This window comes from Pinus tabuliformis, chromosome 4_1 (assembly GCF_031772625.1).
Source record: "Pinus tabuliformis cultivar Carrire ecotype Pingquan chromosome 4_1, CPIR1, whole genome shotgun sequence".
In the NCBI taxonomy this organism is placed as follows: Eukaryota; Viridiplantae; Streptophyta; class Pinopsida; order Pinales; family Pinaceae; genus Pinus; species Pinus tabuliformis.
In genome coordinates, this window is record NC_142303.1 from 126,892,549 (window position 1) to 126,918,002 (window position 25,454).

Below are 25,454 nucleotides of genomic sequence, written 5' to 3' on the forward strand. Positions count from 1 at the left end.
TCATGATCCCAGTCATACTCCTCTATTTATGAGCTTCTCTAGTCATGATTGTCTTATATGCAACACATTGATCTGCTTTGTGACCAAAGTTATGACAAGAAAAACATTGGCCATTGAAGAAACTCCTGTGATTATCAAATCTACCAACCAAATGATTGTAGTTCCTATTGACATCCATTCTTGAGGAAAATTGAGAAGGTTTTACATGTGGCTGGTTGTAGCTTCTGTTTGTCCTTAAAGTAGATTGCCCCCTATTTACCTGGTAGTCTTTGTTCATTCTTGAGGTAAATTGTCCCTGAGTTACCTGGTGATTTCTATTGGGTCTTTGTTCACTTCTCCTTGCTGCATCAAGATAACTCTTGGAGGTAGATGGTTTCTGCGCTTGAGTTGTTTCTTCATTATATCCCATACCTGTCTTGATTAGAGGAGAGCGCTGCACTTTGATAATCTCATCTAAAGTGTTAGATCCTTTAATAAATCTAAGATTAAGAGCTTTTGTTTTCTCAATCTCTTTTCTCAGCCCCACAATTTCACATTCTAACTTTTCATGATGTTTTTATTTTTCAGCAAGTTGGAATTGTAGAGTATCTATGATCACATTCTTCTCTTCTAAACAAATTTTGAGTCTAGAAATCTCTTCATAAAGACCTTCTTCATCTATAGCATCCACAAAATCATCATCTTCAAAAGCCATTAAAAGTTTATAATTATAGCCTTGTTCATCTTCATCACTATTTGAAAGTCCATCACTATCTTCATGAGTGTAATAGCTTTTCTTATTTACATTTTGTTTCTTGTTCCATCTAACAGGTTCCTTACCTTTGTCAAGCTTATCTTTATGAGGACACTTGGCAGCATAGTGACCGACTCTTCCACAAGCAAAGCATTTGAAAGGTAACTTACCTCTGAATCTTCTAGCACCCCGTTGAAGATTCTTGACAAAATTGGATTCTTCCTCTTCTTCTAACATATGTCCTGACTCATAGTAATCTCCTTTGCCTGAAGCCTTGAATGCAGCTTCTCTCCTGTCTGATGGTCCTCCTTTCCTCATTTTGTAAGCAGTTAGAATCATGTCCAACTGTGACATGGTAAGGTTCCGTAGATTCTCCTTTTCTTCTATTGCAGAAACTTTTGATTCAAACTTAGGGGACAAAGATCTTAGAACTTTTTCAACCACAACAGCCTCTTTTATTTCTTCACCCAAGTTTTTCATACAATTAACAATCTCATCTACACGAAGGAAATAGTTAGCCACACTTTCATCATTGTGCATTCTGAGATTTTTATACTGAATTATGAGGGTTTGAAGTTTTTCTCGTTTTACCTGTTCATCTCCTTCATAGCTCAGAACAATCTTGTCCCATATTTCTTTTGCGGATTTATACTGCATAACCTTGACGAATTCTGATTGAGATAGACATCCTAATAGAGTATTGACAGCCTTTGCATTTGTTTCATATTGCTTCTTACCAGTCGAATCTATAGGAGTTGTGGATGGAAAAGTGTACCCTGTATCTATGATATCCCAGACTTCTGTACCAAAAGATTGAAGATAGGCTGTGACTCTTACCTTCCAATAGACGAAGTTGGTCCCATCAAAAATTGGTGGCCTTATAGATGCTTCTCTCTCGTAGTTTCTCATGATGATGGATCTTCCTTCAAGTGATCAAGCTTCTTCAGAAGGACCTGCTCTGATACCAATTGTTGGAAATAATACTGAGAGGGGGGGTGAATCAGTATTATCAAATTCTTTTCACTATACCTTCCATATTTATAATTTAATTTATTCTTCAGATGTTGACCATTAATTTGTATGTCAGTACCATATAATAATAAACAAGAACAAGAAAAACAGATAGTCACACCAAAGAACACCAGATATAAGGTGGAAACCCAATGTGGGTGAAAACCACCTACTGCAATATGTCTCTATCTTCTTTCAATTAGAAACTTCTTTTTAAAATGATTATGTACTGGTGCAGTCCTTTACCAGTACGCAGGCTGCAACCTGCAGAGAGCTACAACCCTCTCTCATTTTCCAGACTCTCCTGGAAGGGAGCTACAACCCCCTTAGCTCTTGTACTAGCTGAGCTACTAGTACGTAGGTGCTAACCTACTTCTTTTCTTCCAGGGACCACGTTTCATCAATTTTCAGACTGGATCCATGAACATCAAATAATCATAAAGTACATGTGAATCAACCAATCTCCTTTTACAATCAACTAATGAATCAACCAGTAGCTTCTCAAAATGCAGTAACCAGAAAAGAAATACGAGTAATCTAAACCCAGAACTCTGCAGCAATAGACAAAAGGTGGCCAACAAATATTTCAAGAAAGGTCCACAAATTCACCAATAGAAACCTATGAATATCTACACTTCTGCTATGTCTAGTCTGCACAGCTCCGCACCTACTCTCTCTATTGGACTACACACCTCCACACCTACGCCGTCTACTGGACTGCGAACCTCTGCACCTGTGCCGTCTACTGGACTGCGCACCTCCACACCTCTGTTGTGTCTAGTCTGTGCAGCTCCGCACCTGCTTTGTCTACTGGATTGCACACCTCCGCACCTGCACCGTCTACTGGACTGTGGACCTCCGCACCTGTGCCATCTACTGGACTACACACCTCCACACCTACGTTGTATCTCGCCTGCGGACCTCCGGATATAACACTTTATCAGTCCTCAATTGTACCCTAGTCTGTCGAATTCACAAATCTGGCCATGCGCCAAAGGGACCTCGACCAACCAGTAGATCCGACTTATAATTTACACTTTTCTCCCTGATTCAGATCTAGCTTCACAAACTGATCACCAAAATTTCAGGTCTTAAGATATTCAATATTCACAAGTGTCTAGCCAAAAGATCTCCTTTCCTTTTTATAGGCAGGCCCTTATTCAAACCATGGATCAAAACCATAGAAAGCCAATACAAGGGACCCAAAATCGGGGGTCAATATTTTAGATGCAATACCACGGACCAAAACCATAGGGTAAAAAATGTCGGACTAAATACCATGGATCAATCATAAAAATTCCCACGTGCGTGCGCTTCTCTGCATGAAAGTGAGTGAATTTGATGTCCGCACCTTTTGTTCGAAGAACCTGCGGGTATGTCCGCACTTCTTGTTCTGGGCACCTACAGGTATCTCATTTTCTATTATTTTGAGAGCCTGAACAGTGATTTGCCACTTGAGTGAGTTGCCATCAAGGACAACACCTGTGCCATAGCGCCAAACCTGAGTCATAATGCCAACAATTGTATGTTGATGGGATACTCATGTTGTCGCCATGTATGTTTGCATTGAGGTCCCTTTTATGCCATGTTGGTGGGTTTCTCATCATGCATGAGTTTTGTGTCACACTGATAGGAGACTTTTGACTGAGAGTTCCTGTAGTGGAACATCTCTTGGAGCCACTCCTGTGTGAGGGCATTTTCCTTGTATTATAGCGACATCACCTCTATGTACATCATCACTATTGACAACAATTAATGCAGCGGCCTACACCATCTTGACACCGGGGCCTGGAGACGTAGTCCCTCCCAGACGAACTCCATTATCAATGGCTTATGTTTTCATGTGTTGATGATTGAAATGTTCCTCTTCTTTACAACATGTACATGTATCCATTTATGTTCTCTTAAAAATGGAATTTAACACGTCACGAAAGTAAAAGGTCTTGGAAGGGTCCTTTGTCACACCCGGACCTAGATCAATCAATTACAGAACTGTGGCCTTCAATTGAGATTATTTTTGAGTAGGAAGATTTGTTGCAGAAATCATAGAAAGCAGTGGTAGAAGTAAAGGAAAACCTTGACCAGAAACCAGGGGATGCTATAAGAATAATCAAGGTTCTCAAATCCAAGACAAAATAAGAACTCGAAGAATATTGTATTGAAGATAGAACTAAATTTGTCTTGGAAGTGAGAAGGGTACATTTAGATGCTCAAATCAAAAATTTCCACAGAAAATTTAATTCATTACATAAGAAAGGACTTCCAATCCTGCAGGGTATAGGTAATAAGTTAATTCCACAAGAACAATATCAGCAAATATTCCATGATATAGTAGTAGATAAAGCTAAATTTGCTAAAATTAAAGTAAACATCACTGGAAAGGCTTTCATGGAGGGTGTTCATTATGATTTTTTAATTCATCATGAGATCAATCATATGTTCATAACCAAGCCAACTTTTGAAAATACACCGAAGTAGATGAATCATACAAAAAATGATAAATTTTTTCTGATGGGACAAATTGTGTGAACTCATCGAATGAGAGACAACAAATTTTCAGCAGAAAAATACCAAGTTTTCAGGGACAAACAACATATTTCCAAGGATAATAAACAGAACAACAACTTTCTAGCTCCAGTCATTAGCAAGAGTCCTAGAATTTTTTGCAAGATTTCAAATCAGTTCATATTTCCTCTTTTCTAGTTCTATTTTTGTAATAAATCCAAAATCGTTTGGAAAAGATAAGCTATTGATCATGATTGTACTTTGAGAATTTTTTAAATTAATAGAAGGATTATAGGCTCATTTTGAAGCAACTTGTGTTTTCCTATGAGTTTTCTAGTTTCTCATTATGTTTCCACTTTTTTTTACTTATACACATGTTTAAAGTTAATAGGAAATCTGGGTAAGATAAGATTGAATATCAATCTTTCTAAAATCCCCTGCGAAGTTATAATCAACTACACAGATTAATAACCTGAAACTATTTGTTTGATTTAATTCCTCTACATCATTTAATTATTGCTTCTTGTTATATTTTAATATGCTCTGTTTGGTTGTAAAAGGATTTTACACGCATCATCTGTGTATGACCAATTAAATACTCTATCTGAATGTTTAAGGAATCATATATACTATCTTAAAATTCTACCTGCATAAATAATTTAAAGCTTAATTATATTAAAGGTGAAAAATCAACGCTTTTATTATATCAAAAATAATTAGGATTTGCATTTGTTTAATAGTTTAAAGCATTGGTTATCCAAACACAAATTAGAACAACACTTTAGATGCTTTGACATAGTTCCTTAGCCTAGAACTGTCCACAAAGGACAACATCAGATTAGCGTCATTACCGGGGAACGAAAATTTGAAGTTTATTTTCCCTGGGACAATGATAAAAGTCTCTTCTTAAAGGTGAATAAGACATTAGTTGGCTAAAATCCTTCACCTCGTGACTCCACTAGTCAAATCTGGCTTCATGCAGGCATACCAGATCCCAATCAGACCCTGAACTTGTCTCTCCTTTATCAGATCCAAAGCGATTAGTTAGAATAGAATCAATTAGATGTAGGTTAGAAGCTTCTATAAAAACCTTTACCTCTGTTCTATCTCAATCACATTGAAAATTTAACCCATTACAGTGAACTTTCGCTCTTGCTGAATTATCAAATCTGCCTCCAAAAGTTTTATAACTCCTTTCCAAAGGAGTAGATCTTCAAACTGCACTTTTAGTTCATCGGCTTGAATCATTTGAACTTCCTTATTCTCAGCTAGAACCTATTGATAGTGAAGAAGATCCTAAATTTTCCCTTTCTGAGTATAAACCATTCGATTTTAAATCTTCTTTTCTATATACTAATCCATCCACTTCTAATAAATCTGAATAAGAATTAAGTATTTATACTAATCCTCTAGATTTTGAGGATCCAAAAAAGGTTCTTCTTGAAGTTCAAAAGTTAGTAATTAATCCTTATTTATTTCAGAAACCGAAATCTTCATCACCCTCTACTTCTAGTAAAGTTGTCTCTCCTAAACAACCAACTTCACCTCAAAACATGGTTGGTATTTAACCAATTATTGCAGCTCATTATGCAGCATTAGTCCTTCCTCCTGCAGATCAACTTCATCCTTTTCCTTATGGATATTTAAAACATTTACCTAGGTTCAATGGAGAAAGGGATCCATCTGTTGAAGATCACTTAACTTCATTTTTAGATTTTGTTGATAATTTGTATATCGAACATGAAGATATTTATACTCGAATCTTTGTCTAGTCTTTAGAAGGAAATGTTTGAATTTGGTTTAGACAATTACAACCAAATACTATTAATTCTTGGGCTGAATTAATAAACATTTTTAAGAATCAGTGGGGAATTAAGAAAGATGTTGTTTATTATTTAACTGAATTTGAAGATTTGAAAAGAAACCCAAATGAACCTATTGTTGATTTCATCAAGATATTTAATAAATTATATAATAAAATGCCCCTAGACTGTAAACCTCTAGTTACTGCTTCCAAAGTTAGATTTTATAAGGCATTTGAAGATGATTTTGTTGTCATGCTTAGAGAGAGGAAATCTGAAACTTTAGCAGATATGTAGACCAATGGAATTGTTGAAGCTAATAGGTCATCTTCTAGTAAACTGAGAGAAAAAGTTGAAGAGGATGAAAAAATCATCATTAAAAGATAAAGATGAAGGAAACAAAATTGATGAAATAACTTCTCTCCTTAGAAATCTCTCTAATAAAATTTCTAAAATGGAATCTCAACTTAAGGTTATTCAGCTAGTTGCAAATAGACCATAGGTTCAATATGGAAGACCTTTTCGACCTCAAATTTTTCCAAGACCAAATAAATATAAACAAATCCAACCTCCCTTATTGATTAATGATCAAGACCTTGAAGAAACCATTCTTGTTATTTCAAATGATATCAATCAGTTTGATGATATCTCATCACACAATGAAATTGTTCCAATAAATCAAGACTAGATCTCTATCCAAAATCAATAATGTTCTCAAATTTCTAAATATCAAGTTTTCTCTTTGTTTCTCATTGTTGTGTTAAATAAAAGATATGACTTAAAACCTAGACCAGGACCTAGTAGACCAACCAAAAAGGTAACCTTTGGTGAGTCTCAACTTAAAACTTCTGAAACACATATATCACCAAGTGAAACCCATAATCAATTACAAGAACAAAATATTCCTAAAATAAAATAGTCCAACCTAAAAAATAATTAGAAAGAGTTAAGATTCCAATTCCATTATTTGAACTCTCTAAAACTCCAGGTTATAAAATCAAGTTTCAAATGGATTCAATCTTCTAGTATTGATGCAGAAGAATATGTCATAAGTTTACAAGATGAAAAATCTCAAGTGGTTTTTGGTCATATCTATGATATGACTGATGAAACTGTACCTCCTATGTCACCTTAAAAATTCATGACTACCTTCTATATAATTTCATGTTAGATTCTGGGGATTCTCATAATCTAATGCCTAAAGTAATCATGGATCAATTGCAACTACAAATCACTAGGCCATATCATGACATATACACTTTTGATTCCAAGAAATTACCTTGTCTCAGATTAATCAAAGATTTAGTGGTAACACTCCCCAAATTCATGTTAAGTGTATATTATTAGATATAGTGGTCATAGATATTCTTCCCAAATTTGAAATTTTATTATCTAGATCTTGTTGTGCTAAATTGAGAGGGAGTTTACAAATGGACATGTCTTTTACCACAATCCTAGTTTACGGAGGTGAATATTTAAGGTTATATCAAGAGGTCAGATTTACTGTAAATAAAATCAAGCTATCAATCACCCAATTTATGTTATTGACCAAGATTTTGGGTGCTTTACTCTAGTTGATAATGGTCTTATCCTCATAACAACATTCAAGAAGTTGTTCATAACTCTCCAATTTTAAATAATGATATTTGGAAAATGTACTTTGATGGAGCATTTTCTAAAGATGGAGTTGGGGCTGGAATTGTACTCATTTCTCCTGAAAAGAAAAACATAACTCTATCCTTTAAATTAGACTTTGATGTTACAAACAATGTAGCATAATATGAAGCCTTAGTTTTAGGGTTGCAATTAGCTAAAAGCCTGAAGGTTCATAATTTAATTATGTTTGGTGACTCAGAGTTAATTATAAAAAAAAAATAGAAACCTTTGTCAAACTAAGTGCACTAGGCTTAGATATTATAGGAATGAAGTTTTGGATGGTATAAAAAAAACTTTCAAGATTTTAATATAACATTAATTCCAAGAGAAGAAATCATTCATGTCGAAGCCTTGGCAATTTTTGCCAACTCCTTTAAAATTCATGATCCTATGCAAGTGCATTACCAAATTGAAGTGAAATACAGGCCCTCTATTCCAGATAACCTTAAACATTGGCAGGTCTTCGAAGATGATAAACACTTAAAAAAATTATTACAAGCAATAGATGAATTCTCATCCTTTCATATTGAAGAAGAACAAATTAAATCAAATGAAGACAATCAAAATTTAAAGTTAGAACAAAAAATAACAAATCACAATATCATTCAAATTATAATAAGCTGTGGATAATTTTCTGTTATAATTTTTGTGCAAACAGTCCCGTGTTTTTTGCAGTACATGAATGGCACCTCTTTTCAGAGGTATCAGTAAAGAATCAGCAGCTTACTATGAAACAGCTAGGTACAAATCAGCAGTTTTTCTTTGTAAAACAGGTTTCGGTAAACATCAATGCTCATTTTCAATGTAAACTTTTTATAAATCAGTCTTCGCTTTTTCAATTATCTAATAATTACATTCCAAAAGGACTAGTTCCTCTTGAAAAACTCTTTGATCATAATGATGTATAAAAAACCTCATTATTAAATTCACAACAAGAGGATGTTCATGATTGTAATAAATGAACTTATGAAGACATTAGAAATGTTAAAATTTCTGCATCATTACATCATGAAACTAAAGACCAACATGTCAATCTTTTCAAACACTATAAAGACATGTTTGCATGGTCATATGATGAGGTGAAAACCTATGACACAAATATTATTCAACATAAAATTCCTCTCAAACCAAAATCTAAACCGCTTTAGCGGAAGTTAAGAAGAATCAATCCAGTCTTGCTTCCAATTATTGAAAGAGAAATTAAAAAACTATTGGATGCAAAAATAATTGTTCCCTTAAGATATTTTGAATGGATAGCCAACCTAGTACCTGTCACGAAGAAAAATGGTGAAATAAGATTGTGTGTCAACTTTAGAAATCTAAACAAATAATCGTTAAAAGATAATTATCCATTACCAAAGATGGATCAATTACTTCAAAAACTCGCAGGTTCAAGTATAATTTCAATGTTAGATGCCTTTTCTGGATATAACCAGATTCTGGTTAGTCCAGAAGATAGAGAAAAGACAGCATTTACAACTCCTTGGGGTACATTTATGTATGATAGAATGCCATTTTGTCTAATCAATTCTAGAACAACATTTCAAAGAGCCATGGATCTTTCATTTATTAGTAAGATAAATAAATTCATTTTCATTTATGTGGATGATTTAACTATATTTTCTAGTTCTGATTAGAAACATTTGAAGCACTTAAGGAAAGTTTTTGAAATTTGTAGGAAATATGGGATTTCACTTAATCCGAAAAAATTATTGTTTGCAATGAATGAAGGGAAGTTATTGGGACACATAATCTCAAAGGAAGGAGTTGTTATTAATCCAAAAATAGTCTCAACAATCGAGGTAATCACTCTACCTAGAAATAAAAAGGAAATTCAAGCATTTTTAGGAAAAAATAATTTCGTGAGAAGATTTATACCTAATTATGGTAGGATAATCAAAGATATTATTGATACTCTTAAAAAGGATCATGAAGTAAAATGGATAGTTCAAGCTAGACATTCTTTCTCACAGATCAACAAAGCTATTTCTCAAGCCCCAATACTAGCTAGTCCAAACTACTCGAAACCCTTTAGTATCTTTTCTTTTGCCTATGACACTACCTTAGCTATTGTTTTACTAAAAAAAAAATGATGACGGATATGAACAACATATTTCCTTTTTTAGTAAAGTAATGAGATATGTTGAGCTAAAATATGATATCATAGAGAAGCAATCTTATGCCCTTGTCCAAGCCCTAAAAACATTCAGAATCTATGTCCTACACTCTCTTATTATTGCCTATGTTCCAATCTATGTAGCAAAAACAATTTTGACACAACTTGATACAGATGGAAAAAGAGGAAGATGTATTGCAAAGATACTTGAATTTGATCTAGATATCAGACCTACCAAATTGGTAAAAGGACAAGGTTTAGCTAAACTTTTGGCTAAATCAAATTGTAAGGTTCTTGGTACAAATAACATTTTACAGAGTTCAAATGAGAAGAATCCACGAGAGCCCTCTTCTAGTTCAGATGAGAAGAATCCAAACGAACCTTCTTACAGTTCAGATGAGAAGAATCCAAAAGAATCTTCTTCCAGTTCAGATCTTGTTCCTTTTCCTTTACACATTGATGAGAAATTCCTACTTTCATATTGGTATAAAGATATAATGATTTTTCTTCGATATTTAAAGTACCCCTCTGAATTTATAAGGGATCAATCTAGATCTCCTAGACTTGAAGCCATGAAATATTGTATCATCAATGCCAATTTGTATTGGAAAGATCCTCTCAATATCATTTTATTATGATTAGTTGAAGATGAAACAATGGAGTTATTGAATAGTTTCATGAAGGCATTTGTGGAGGACATTATGCTTGGAAGGCAACTACATACAAGATTCTGAGAGCAGGATTCTATTGGCCTAAATTATTTGCACAGGTTGGAGCTAAAGTAAGAAGTTGTATTCTATGTCAGATATTTGTTGGTAAGCAAAGATTAGCAACACTACCTCTTGTTCCTATTTTAGTTCAAGCACCTTTTTTACAGTGGGGATTAGATTTCATAGGTGAAATTATTCCAGCATCAAGTAACCAACATAGATGGATTTGAATTGCTACAAACTACTTTACCAAGTGTATAGAGGAAATTCCTGTAAAGAATGCAATAGATACAGTAGTCATCAAATTCATTGAAGAGAACATATTGTGTAGATTTGGTTGTCCATAACAAATAGTTATAGATAATGCACAAGCTTTCAGAAGTATTAAAATGATAGAGTTTTGTCAGAAATGTCAGATTTCATTACATCAATCTACACCTTATTACCCTCAAAGTAATGGATTAGCATAATCATCTAACAAAATTATGGTCAAGGTCATTAAGAAATTATTGGCAAACCATAAAAGGAGCTAGGATATTCATCTTTATTATGCAGTTTGGGCAAATAGAATATCACCTAAGAGATCTACAACAAAGTCCCCTTTTCAACTTTTCAATGGAATCGTGGTAATTTTTCCCACACAACTAGCATTTCTAGTCATGAAATATATGTAGGAATCATATGATGAAGCTAATGAATTTTCAATAAGAATCAATCAACTCATTGAATTGAATCAAGACAAAGACGGATTTCAATTCAAACTTCAGCAATATCAGAATAAAATAAAAAATTTATTTGACAGGAGAAAGACGCTTCAGACAAGGTGATTTAGTTTTAAGATGGGATACCAAAAGAGAGGAAAGAGGCAAGCATGGAAAATTTGACAATTTATGGTTGGGACCATTCAGCATTGCAGAACTAAAGGGTAACAATACTTTTATTTTGTAGAACCTGGAAGGACAATATTCTCCATTTCCAGTCAATGCGAAATATTTCAAACATTGCATTTAGAATTAAAAATGCTTGCAACAATAGTTCATTGTAAATTTATGGTTTTTCTATAAAGTTTCATTGTCAAGTGTGATTTTCTCAGCAAAGACTCCATAGCCCAAGGAAAAGGCACATGGATCTGCAAGTTCTTTATGTCCTGTAGGGGGAAGCAATCCCCAAATGGAGCCAATGTTGTAACTTTTTTTTTACCATGTAAATATTTCCATTTCCTTTATGTTAAAAAATTAGAAGATATATATGTATGTGTGTGTGTGTGTGTAAGAAAATACAAAAAGAAGAAAAAAGAAAAATAGAGAAAATAAATAAATGGGAAATACAAATATATATATATATATATATATATATATATATATATATATATATATATATATGAAATCCCAAAGTATAGGTGAGCTTGTTTAAATGTCCCAAAGTATATGTAGTTAATAAGGTAATTTTAATTGACACATTTTCACCTTGTGATAAAGCCCGAGCAATAATCAAGGACCCATATCACCCCCGCCCGAATAAATAGCAGGAGATGAACTTCGAATCCCCTCCCCCCCCCCACACTTTCGACGTTTAACCGTGGGGTTCCAAAAAGTTGTTTTCAATATTCCTCCCTTGGCTATGTGGTCCCTCGAAATTCCTTTGGTCCCTCCACAATCCTTTCAGGCCCCCTATCAGAATCATAAACAACCAACCCCCCTCGAAAACCACTCACTCGCCCACTCCACTACCACCACCACCTCCTCACGCTTCGCCATATGTCACTCCCTCATTCGTTCATACCATATCATAGTTACGAATTAATAAATTCCCTCGCCCGATAGCTAATCAACCGTTACACTAATTAATATTTCTTGCCAACTTCTAGTGCTTTAACTAGACACACAATATACATTTAATTCATAAATTTATTTAAAATGTTATGCTACTCTCCACATTCCCTTTCTTCCATCCTTTAGTATTAATGCGGAACATAATTGGATCTTATCAGTAGACAACCATTATCTACACCAATAATCACCAGTTCCTGGTAATTCTATACACCTGCCTACAAATTCATAGTTCAGCATGTCATCATCCAAAGGAAAGTCTAAACTAGTGGTAGAAAGCCCAATGTTGCCCCCTGTCGAGAATTTAGATGACTATCCCCTGGCTGACAAACAATATAATATCTCTCAAACCTAATGTAAGTTCGATCTTTATGAACTTCATAACTAGATGATAGTGATGAATTGAATATATGGGACTCCTTCCTACCTCAGTTCATCTTTCCTATGACCCATTTCTTCCCATAAATCGTCACCTGGTGTCACTTGAGGTATCTACCCAGTGAGAGGGTCGTGATTGCCCAAAATAATGAAGATTTTTTTACTGTCACTCTTGAGTCAATATGCCAGATCCTTAAAGTTCAACCTACAACCCCTCTACATCCCTTTTTTGTATACTCTCTTATGGAGATCTATCAGAAATTCACATTCCCTTAAAGAGCCAATATTTTTGAATCGTTTTTACCTAAGAACTCTGACTTACCAAGAACCAATCCCCCATACTCTTCTTCAATATTTCCAAAAATGTCTAGGCAAGTCATCTCTATGGTTTTGTATGTATTAGGTTACCCTAGTGATCAGTGGGTTGATGAGGTAATTCTAGTATTTTTATCAGTGTTTTCAACAAGTGATAAACCATTAGTCATTTTCAACTACACTCAATTTCTGGCAAAAAGCATTCATGATCAATTTCGAAGGTGCTTTTAAGCATCAATTAGTCCTTATGTATTTATTCTTATTTTTCCAAGAAGATAGATTCAAATTTCTGCTAAAAAAATAGATGCACACATGAACCCTCAGTTCGTGATTCATTGGACATCACTAGAAAGAAATAAAACAGAGTATTCATTCAGTGACTATGTTAATCAGTTTTTATATACGACATTATGTCTTCTTGGCAGTGATATTATACCCAGAATTTCACTTAAAATCAAGAGAATTCTTCATCTCTATGAGAAATCTAAGATTGGAGATTTGTACCTCTATCAGAACTACATAGAGATCAGAATCTATGGGTGTGAGCCTCCTCCCTATAGGATGCCAAAATTTGTGCTAGTTAGAATTTTTGCACTTGACTATATGAGATAGATGATGAACATGGATGACCTACACTTTGTATCTAGTAAGAAGAAGTCTCATGTTGGATTATGGGGGACCAACCTTGGTTCGATGTTATTTAGCCAAACAAATCCCTACACTACTGGCCCTTTCGGCATCAGCCTGTGGAGCGCGAACTGAAGTCTCACCCGAAGCAATATGGGGAGATGTTGGAACCAAGTTTCCGCACCCTTGAGATGTCTAAGATGTCATTTTAGTCAAACTAGATCTGTCTTCACGCAGGTTGTTTCACGCACTGTTCCAACCATCAATACCTTTGCGATCTATTATAATCGTCCTTCACGTAGCCCTAACCAAGGGCTAATATGCTTCGCACTGTTAGGGCAGCGAACTACACTATTTCCCCAAACTACACCATGTGTCTTACTTATATTCTTAACAGATCTTAGTTATCTCCGCATAAACAAATATTCTATCTTGCATTCACTTAATCAATACAATTATACACATTCGTGCATTATATAAGTATTAGAAGTGAATTTCATACCCAAGATAATAGATGCATAAAACAAGAAATAAATACACATAAATGATAGGAAACTTCTCTTTATTAGTACTTCCAACTGTTACAGACTCTACTCACCATGTGCAGTCAACTGTAGGGGTCCGCACACTCAGCTGCGAACTAGTAGGTCTCTGCGCACTCAGCTGTAGAGCCTTCTCCCACTCTATGACCCAAAACTAGACTTTGCTCCCCAGATCTATCTCGCATACATCATATGTTCATATTTTCTTCTCAATTCTTCTTTTTTACTACTTAAAGCCTTGCTCTATTTATACAATCCCATGGTCCGCGGACCATGGGTAGATCTCTACAGCCGACATTACAATAACAAAAATAAGGGTGGACAATCCTATGACTCTTTTACAGATTACGTGCTCCACACCCGCAAAATGTAGAGTCTTTACATCAAAATTACAATCTTTAATCAAAATCTGGGCTCTAAGCCTAAAAACTTCCCTCACAGGATCCCACGCCCAACAAGCCCCCAACACAAACATCGTGACTCGCCCTTGAGTTACTCTGTTGGTGCAGAGATCTTTGTGTGAAAACCTCCCAACTCTGATTGGATCGCTGCAAGTTCAGCAATGCACTGAACGACTGCCTACTATACTTCCTCGACACGTTGTTCAGTGACCGTTGTGGCTGAACTGTTGCCCTGGATCCTTTCTTTTGTTGCTTGCAGCTGCGTGAGCTTTGCTTCAATGGAGGTTGTAATGGTGTATGCCTCATCAATCCACGGCTGTAAGCGCGCCTCCAAAACTGCTTCCTTATGCCAAGCAGCATCCACCTACTCCTTGAGCACTTTAGCCTACTACATCCTTGCGAGCCTCTATGTAAGGGAAACCATCTCCATAGTCCCTTTTACTTCATCATATCTCTGTTGTAGCTCCTGCGCCTCTATCTCTAGGTGTTGTATGTTCAGGTCCTCCTATAGGGTGGTGAGAACCTCGAACAACTACTCGAACAACTTTGTGCAGTCTGTCACTACACTATTAAATTCCACTATTGTTGCTGTAATCATGATGACACGTTGTTCCTAGACCTCTAGCGGAGTTGAAGGTTGTGCCTTCAATTGAAGTTCTGTTATCTAAAGGTTCAGCTCCAGCTAAACCCTAGCCATTTCTTCCTTTTCCTCATGCACTCCTGCTGGCAATTTTCAGACGTGCACCTCCACTGGTTCTTCTGCTTGGATGGCCAATTCTGAGACCATCTGGAAGGATTCCTTCACCACCTACACCATTTGTCTATTCTGCACCACTACCTCATCATGCTGTAGGCTCAACTGTTCAATGTTGATGTGTTTCTCACTCATTACCTGGAGCGCGTGACCCTCCCTGGCTCGTAGTTCTGCAGTAACTCCATCCTGCAAAATATAGAGTGTCTCCCGAGGGAGCACAGCTACATTTAATCTGATTCCCTTCCACCCGCTGACCGTAGGCCTTTCGACCTCATTTTCTATAACGAGTGCTCCATCTGATAGCACTATGGTGTTGGTAATTCAGGCGCACAACATTTCCTCGACCACGGACATGCCTACTGTGAGGTTGGTTGACACAGTGCCAGCCTATGGAGTGCACACCTACAACTCCTGTATTTGTGCCCAGAGAGACCCCAACACCATCTGGTGTTCCTCCTCGAACTACTAGCCGTGGTCACATCCCTCGCCATCTTTCCAATCTCATGTAGATCCCCCTCCGTGTGGGTGATTGAAGTCCTTGAAGCCTTCTACTTCTTTCACGGCCCTACCTATTCTCTTGGGCATGGACGTTTTAGCTGAGTGGACACTATCTGCAGGTCACCTTGCTCTGTGTCATTCTCTAGCTCAGGCGAAGGTGACTTCTATCCTTCACGCTCTCCTTCTGCTGCCTTCTACTTATTTTCTACCAACTTCGCAGTGTCGTGCACCACCTGGGCCTTAGATGCTGCTACTTCATTTCTGCGTTTTTCTGCCAACTGCGCCATCCGCAGTTTAGCCTCTTCCTTTTTCTACTGTGTGGTGAACTTCTCTGCTTCCACCGCGAAGCTGGCTGGGATGCGCCACTCCGCCGGCCATGACTCAAGGACCACGAAGATGATATCGTCTATCGCCAGATAGGGTAACTCACACCACGTCTTTGCGGGGTCCTTCCGTGCCCTGATGTAGACATGGTGAAAATCTGCCTTGAACTCTATGAAGCTTTGCAGACTGTTGTAGATAGTGGGCAATAACCACGGCTTGTGATTAATCTCCACTCTGATGTTCATCTTCATGAGCACCCAAAATATTTTGTTGTCCCTTATCCTTTGTGCATCCTTGGTTTCCCACAGCGAAGCTTACTTCGGTGCCTCCAGAAGGTGTTGTGCGATCGTCAGAACTAGCTATCTTCGATCAATTCCCATGCCACCAGTACTATGGACAATAGAAGCCACGCATAGTGAAAAGTTTTTCCCTACTCCTGTGCCTCGTGGTACTTCTCAAGGAACTCTCTGCATAAGTAGTTTTCCCAATTGAACTAGACCCCTTCTACGAATTGTGCTGCTAGTGCAACCACCGGTGTGGATACCTCATCCTCGTGGCACTTCCGCATAACCTTCCCTGCCAATATCTGTGTCGCGACTTTAACTGCAAGGTTGTTGATTTTGGAAATGGTGTGCCATCTCTTCTTCTTCTCCAACTTAAACTTCTTCTTCAAGGCCTCCGCGATGGCCAAATCATCATTCTTGCCCTCCGAGATGTTTGTTGGGTCCTCCCCTTTGCAAGGGAGCCGGGTAATTCTCTGAATCAAATGGTCTGTGATGGAGATGGGCTCCTCCAGCCACAAGCACTCATCATGTACCAGGCAGAGAAGTTGTTTGATGACAAAAATGGTCACTGGGGCATGATGGTAATGCAGCACCTAGAGCAATTTTAGCAACCTTACTTTCTCAACTCCTATCAGCCATTTATGCGGCTCCAATTCTATGATTCCGGCTAGCGCGTCTTTCTTCTAGTGCAATAGCTATGTGGTCGTGAGATGCAGGAACTTCTCGTGGTCCACGAGATCCAAATCCTCAAACTTCAACACGGGCACTCGTCCCAAGTGTGTTCCTTCAAAAATAATGTCATCAGGGAGTAGAGGAGTCTGCAGAGAACTCTTGCTCTCATCTATATCTTTGGACACCTTTGCTTTACCCTTCCGCGGAGGAACATGTGCGGGTAGCCTGGTAAGAGGATCAACACCCTGGGTTTCAACCTTCATTTCTACATCCTCCTCCTCTACCAGGATTTCTTCAAATTCTTCCTCCTCATTAGCCTCCAAATTGATAACCTTCCCCTTTTCTTCCATGGTAAGCTTAGTTCTTAACGGATTCCTAGGTGATATGCACACCTGTACCATGGCCTGCTTATCTTTCTTGGGTCTTGGTGTGCGCAGTGATTTAGGGATTTCTGCGACTATCGTCGCACTTTCTGGGGCTTCCACTTCCGTAATGGCCTGCGCGGCTTCCTTGGCGGTCATTACTCTGGTATCCATGGCTTCTTCAAGTGTTACCATAATGTGATTCCACAAGTCTCTCAATGTCTCAGGTAATTTCTCAAGTAGCAAATTCACCTTCAAAAGATCGAATAAGTCTAGGTTCATGAATGTCTGTGTGCGCAACAACTCAATGCTCAAATTTCCAAGTGTTGTTTGTTGGACAACGCTTTATAATTTATAGCGCCTTTTAAATTTGAATTCAACCATTCCCCCCACATTCAGTTCATTAATGCTCGATTGGCAGAATATTTTCAAGAATCTAGCCCATAAAGTTCACCTTAAATGCCTACCGCCCACTCCATTTGGTCTCCAACAAAGCATCACATCGTAAATAGTGATTGTAACAGTCACTTTCCAACCGACCCGTGCAACAGCGCAACTACCCTCGCACTGTCGCGGACCCTGTGACACTTCGCTACTACACGCAGTATTGACATCGCATAGTCCCTAGGCAAAGTAGTTTATAGTTTCGTGCCTCCTTTTAGCTGCCTGGAGCACTAAGACTATGCTTCTGTTAGCTAGTCAGATGGCCAAGCCCCCTGTGTATGTCTTCAAACGACTGCCATTAACTTTTCCTGGGAAGAGTTCTCCATTTAACTTTACCAACTGCACTGTGCCACCATCTGTGATCTCCTTAATAACATACAGTCCCAGCCAATGCATTCTAAGCTTCCCTAGGAATTTATCGAACTTACTATCATACAATAACACCAAATCATTCACCTTGAAGGTGTGCAACTTAATATGTCGATCATGCTAAGCCTTTTCGCGTTGTTTTTGCACCTGCTGGTGAAATCCAACCAAAAATCGTTTTTCCTCAAGCTCCTCCAACTGCGCGAGCCCCTCCTCCAGGGCTCTGTGATCCGTCAGCAGACTAGGCATAATGTATTCCATAGGCATTATAGCTTCTACTCAATATACAAGCCTAAAAGATGTCTCTCTCGTCAGTTTCTTGCATGTCGTCCTATAAGCCCATAATACTGTAGGTACACACAGGTCCCAATCACTTCACTGCGCGTTACATGCTTTATTTATTGTGTTGCATACCTGGGTGAATGCTTCTGTGTGATTTCTCTTGCTGCATAATGTCTTCCCAATATTAAGTGCCATCTGCGAGCTCCCCCCCCTCCCCCCAACACATGCTTATTGACCATGTATTTCAGCGCAGAGTACATGTGCATCCACTCAATTTGGGGCTCGTTTCCATAGGCCTGCATCCTCCTGGCCAGATGCGCATGCAGACCATCCTATCTATTGTAGTTATCTCTCAATTGCTCCCTAGGCTTCCCAAATCGTGTGCGCATCCTTCTCCTACATCCGCACCAGTCGTCAAAGCTTCATTTGTGCGTACCCCACCATCTCGCAAGCGTAGCGAACAATATCCAGTCCAAGGCCTGGAATCACTGCTTTTTTGGTACTTCTTTTTCAAATTTATCCAAGAAGGTGTCTACCTCACTTAAACCATCATAAGTAGGCAGGTCTCTTACTTTTGTCGATACGCAACGTAATGACCTTGTCATCATATTACAATTCAATGTAGTTACCTCATGTAACCATTTTGCCATCGCTTTGTTTCCTCATTCGAATCCAAAGCACAGGAGCTTTCGTGCTCCCATGCAATTGGCCCATCCACAGTGGGATTCACCTAGTCCTAGCTGTGCGCTGTTATCTTATAGATGTAGTCCAAATCATCACTTCCATAGTCACGCACCGGCTTCGTATAGCGCGATCCTTCAGTAGGGTCCAAGGGTATAATTACGCGCAGCGACTTCTTTTCAAAAATCCTTTTTTTCTTTTTCAGATTGATCACCCCATTCATGCCAGTGGCCCAATCATTTCCTAAGAGCGCGGGGTAGGGATTTTTGTCATCAACAATTTCGATCACTTCAATGTCTGCCAACGCAATCACTCACTCAATATCCATAGGTATTCCCTGCAATTGCCCCATGGGTATTATTTTCTACTGGTTTGCCATCCTTAGCTGAATTGGAGACCACTGTAGTGTAGGTCTCCCCATTCACTCCCATTTTTTTTTTAGCATAACATTCGCATCTGATCCTAAATGCACGATGACTTGATCCATCTCATATTCTTTGATCTGAGCAGTTAGTCTCATTTCTCTTCCCGTTCTTGTCTTATGCTTTTCGATCTTCCAGACTACGCGCGGTTCTCTTGGCGTTGTCCCAAGCATCTGTTGATGAGTTCCTATAACTCTTTCACTGCCTTACTATCGCGTAGTAGCTTCATACATGTTTCCAAAAACGTTGTGAGAATAGACGGGTCTATCTCCGGTTCCGGTTTATCTTTGCTTCCTGAAGTGGAGGCATCAGCGAAGCTCTTCTTAGCTTCCATGAAGGTTTCCTAAGTGCGCTCCAAACCAAACTCTACTTCTTTCATCAAATATTTGCTAACCCAAGTACTATATTCTAGTTGTTTTCCTTTGTCATCTCTCGTCGCAATTCCACTTCGGAGCACAATGTTCACATTCAGATCTTCCTCACGTGACTGGGACCTCATCATCTACAAGTTCTGAGTCGAGGAAGGCGGTAATGCTCCTTTGTCATGTATCCTAGCTATCAGTGTAGGAAAATCTTTTGTCTCATGATCAAACAAGGTGCAATACAAACACAACGGGCACATTAGATTCGTGCAATTGTGGGCATAATGTCCTGGACCTCCGCAATTGTAGCATATCAACTGTCTGCAACCTCTTCCAGGTCCTCCTCCGCCTCAGCCTCATACATGCCCCTAAAATCATGTTCATGCCTGTTATAGACATTTTTGTGCCTTACAGCTATAAGCATGAAATGTCCATAATTCAAGGGATCCAAAGTCCCTAAAGATGTTGTTACAGCTCCTAAAGGAACAAGGTCAACCAATGACAGCTTCTCCCAGAAGTTCTCCACCAAAAACCACTCAGAAATAGCTAATTCAGGATCAATTCAAGTGCTCCACTAGCTGCCTGCATTGCAAAGCACCCCCGTTCACTGTCTAGGTGTGTTGCAACGCACTTGAATACACTACCCAGGTGCGTTGAGCGGGAAAGGACAAGTGGCAGAGTCATTCAACGAGGTGGAAAGACCATGGAAGCTTCCAGAATCTTCTCCAATGACACTTGCCTCACTGAATTCGACCAAGTGATGAGTAAGAGGCTCTCAGTCTCCAAGTGGAAGCAAGAACTGAAAGAGAGAAGCCACAAGTCAAAACATAAGCTGACTCATCCTCTCTGCTTACATCTATATATGGATCCCTCATCCCAGAGATCCAGAGGCTGGAATTTTGTACTTTGCAGAGAATTGCTGTTGGTTTGAGATTGAGATTAGTACATTGGCTGATTTATGCTTTGTTGGAGGAGAGGAAGGGATTCCTTTGCTGGGAGGTAGATGTTGGATCGAGACTCACTTGGTTGCATCTCCTCTTAGACTTTCTTATTCTATCAATAAACTATTTGAGTTTCTCCTACATGCTGTGTACCAATGATGTTTTGTTATATTTGCATGTTTAGCTTAATCTGATCCTGAGCTTTTTATGAATGTATATCTATATCTTCGTGTAGTTTCTCTCTCTTGTGATCTTGCAGGAATTCGGTGAAGCTGGGCCGGTAAGGGAGCAGGGAGCTAGGAGCTATTGAAGAGAGGAGAGATTGGATCAACAAACTAGCGAAAGACACAGGTTAGTTACATCCTTCTTCCTCATTTACATTTCATAGAGAAGAATACTCAAGTAAGTTTCCTTGTTTGTTGCTAAGGCACTATCACACCTTAGAGTGGGATAGGGGCATTCTAAATAGATACTTTTCCCAACAACAAATTGGCGACTCCGACTTGTTGTTGATAACTTGCCGGGACAGATGGTATACCGGCGAACATTGTTGGAGTAGCAGCAGGAGGTTCTGCTGCTGCTGTGTCGGATGACACAGTCCTAGATGTCGACTGTATACCAAAGATGTTTTGTTATATTGCATGTTTAGCTTAATTTGATCCTGAGCTTTTTATGAATGTATATCTGTATCTTCGTGTAGTTTCTCTCTCTTGTGATCTTGCAGGAATTCGGTGAAGCTGGGCCGGTGAGGGAGCTGGGAGCTGGGAGCTACTGAAGAGAGGAGCGATTGTATTAACAAACTAGCGAAAGACACAGGGAAAAGTATCTATTTAGAATGCCCCTATCCCACTCTAAGGTGTGATAGTGCCTTAGCAACAAACAAGGAAACTTACTTGAGTATTCTTATTTATGAAATGTAAATGAGGAAGAAGGATGTAACTAACCTGTGTCTTTCGCTAGTTTGTTGATCCAATATCTCCTCTCTTCAATAGCTCCCAGCTCCCTGCTCCCTTACCGGCCCAGCTTCACCGAATTCCTGCAAGATCACAAGAGAGAGAAACTACACGAAGATATAGATATACATTCATAAAAAGCTCAGGATCAGATTAAGCTAAACATGCAAATATAACAAAACATCATTGGTACACAGCATGTAGGAGAAACTCAAATAGTTTATTGATAGAATAAGAAAGTCTAAGAGGAGATACAACCAAGTGAGTCCCGATCCAGCATCTACCTACCAGCAAAGGAATCCCTTCCTCTCCTCCAACAAAGCATAAATCAGCCAATGTACTAATCTCAATCTCAAACCAACAGCAATTCTCTGCAAAGTACAAAATTCTAGCCTCTGGATCTCTGGGATGAGGGATCCATATATAGATGTAAGCAGAGAGGATGATTCAGCTTATGTTTTGACTTGTGGCTTCTCTCTGTCAGTTCTTGCTTCCACTTGGAGACTGAGAGCCTCTTACTCATCACTTAGTCGAATTCAGTGAGGCAAGTGTCATTGGAGAAGATTCTGGAAGCTTCCATGGTCTTTCCACCTCGTTGAATGACTCTAACACTTGTCCTTTCCCGCTCAACGCACCTGGGTAGTGCATTCAAGTGCATTGCAATGCACCTAGACAGTGTACTGGGGTGCTTTGCAACGCAGGCAGCTAGTGGAGCACTTGAATTGATCCCGAATTGATTGTTTCTGAGTGGTTTTTGGTGGAGAACTTCTGGGAGAAGCTGTCATTGGTTGACCTTGTTCCTTTAGGAGCTGTAACAACATCTTTAGGGACTTTGGATCCCTTGAATTATGGACATTTCATGCTTATAGCTGTAAGGGACAAAAATGTCTATAACAGTTTCCCCCTAAAGTATGAGGCTGTTTATCGGGTGAAATGCTTTATTAGGAGGATCCGAAGTTCATTCAATGCTGGGAGGAGACCTGTAATAAGATACAATACAATACATTATTCTTCATACTGTTTTCATGATCTAGCTGAGGCGGTCATTCCCATGCTCAGCTTTATAAATTCATTTTTTGTACATAGGACAGACAATCGTCTGATGGTAGACTGATGATCCTGATGAAATCATCATCCTTTTGGTAGGATGATTATCTGTTCTGCAATGTTGTACATGTCAATGTCTTTATTTTTCCTGAATATATATCGCATCCCGGATGGATGAAACTAGATCCGGGGTCTTCAATCTCGTATGATCTTCACTCTAAGTACAAGTCGATCCATGTGAGAAATGTTTTGAAATCGAACATGGAAAGACATCGCTTGATTACCAGTCAATGATGTAAATTGTTAACAAGCGCGAGAGGAATCACCGATAATGATAATGACCCTCAAGGTACTGCAGTACAATTCACGTGGTGTGAATAAAGGACTTGGCGTCGAACACCACGCAAACTCTTCCGGTCGAAGGCCATTGATGTATACCTGTCGCCGGAAGTGAGAAACTTGCCATTGAGGCATGCAAGCTTCAAAGTACTGAAGGGGGTGTTCCTAGATCAACTTCTTGGATAATGAGCTGATGCCGACAAGAAGCGATCCGTCAGAGGAGGGCCTTGATGTATCCCACATCAGTGACACGGAACGGAGCTAATGATTTTGATGGAAGTGAAAACTATCTGATGATATATGGTTCAGGGTGGCGGTCATGAAAGAATGAAGGATAATGTATGGTAGTGGATGGGACACGGTTGACTTCTCTTGAACATATCGGCGACACTTATGTGATGGATTGGTAGCATTTACCCCAAATTTGGATGGTATGGCGAGACCATGGTGATGTGACCGGTGAATGAAACAACCCAACCCGACTCTGGCATGGAGTGGAAGTGTCATGTTCAAGAGCGACTTGCTACCAATAAAGGTTCTTTGAGTTTCTTCCCAATTTTTCCCCAGTCATTACTGACCAGTACATCTTTATTTTTGTCAAGCTTGAGGAGGATAACATATGCTTGTTCTATAATTTGCCCTTCGGGCAAACCCATCGCTATGTTTTAACGAGCCTAGCGATAGTGAAACTCGTTCTCGTCTAAAGACAAGTTTGTCGCTATTTAATGTTTTTAACGAGTCTAAAGACAAAGATAACTCGGTCCTTTTCATTTTTAGAGAGTCTGAAAAGGTACATAAAGTTAACTCCGAAAGTCCTTTTTCGTCATCTAATCCCTTAAGTCCGAAAAAGTATAAAACAATACAGAAGGGATGAATTTTCGATAGTTTTAACGAGCCAAACAAAACAAGTGCTCGATCTTTTTGTGCAATAATCCCTCAGGTCCAAAAAGATTAAAATCTAGAGGAGGGATAGCACTTCCTGTCGCTTTAACGAGCTGGAAGGCCAAAACTCGGCAATCTTTTCATATTTTACGAGTCAAATGAAAAGAGCTTAAAGAAGACTCGTCTTTTGAGGAACGAGTGATAAAATGGGTAGCAGCTGATTCCAGGTAAGGGTTTGAATTTTCCAATCACGGCAGTGTCACAAGGATGGCTAGTGAAATCACTCTTCGCAGCTGTTCCTCAAAATGGGTAAACAATCATATGGAGGTGAATGATCGGCCAATGGAAAAGTGGAGGTGACGGCGCAAACACGACCAAGGCTTTAATGGCTGATAATGTTACATTCACGGTGGTTATTTACCGGAGGATAGTTCATTTTTTAACGAGCTTAAACGCGGGTGGAAACATTTGCTCGGTGCGGGTTTATTTTTTAACGAGCTTGAACATTGCCGTAACACTGCTCGATCTTATGTTTATTTTTTAACGAGCATGAACTATGTGCTAAAACTGCTTGATAATCCAGTCATATGATAAGAATGTCTCATGTAAGATTCCATTTTCTATGGAGCTTGCGCCTTACAAAGCTATGCCCCGCATCCTTTTGTTATGCAAGTTCGAAAACAACTAATCCTACGAGTTTAAAGGGTTAGACCTATGGGTTTAAAGGGAGGACCTAAAATTTAAAAAATAAATAGCCGCCCCTTGCTTGCACTCCAAAAGGTTCGCATGCCCCCAGGTATAAAACAGAGTTTCGAGGTATCCCTCTATTCGAGCTGACAAAACATTTGTTTTATCAGGAAGGGTCACCCTTTATTCGAGCTGACAAAACATTCATTTTATCAGGAAGGGTACTACCTCTTACAGGTTACCCAAAGATTGTTATGTTCACACAGCAAACAAAACACTTCTTCGGCGATGTCTACCGAGATAAACAAAGGTGAGCGACAATGCCCGCCAACCCACATAACTTTGACAAAAGAATCTTATTCTAGAACAACCCCTCTTCCAATCACGGACGGGGTACCGACTAGTCATATTCTCCCACGGAAACCTACTTTATACCCGAAGTTTTCCTGCCAAAGCAGACCAGGATGCATGCCCCCTGGGTTCCAGTCATATCCTTCCGAATTATTCGCACTCATCGGGAGGACGGACC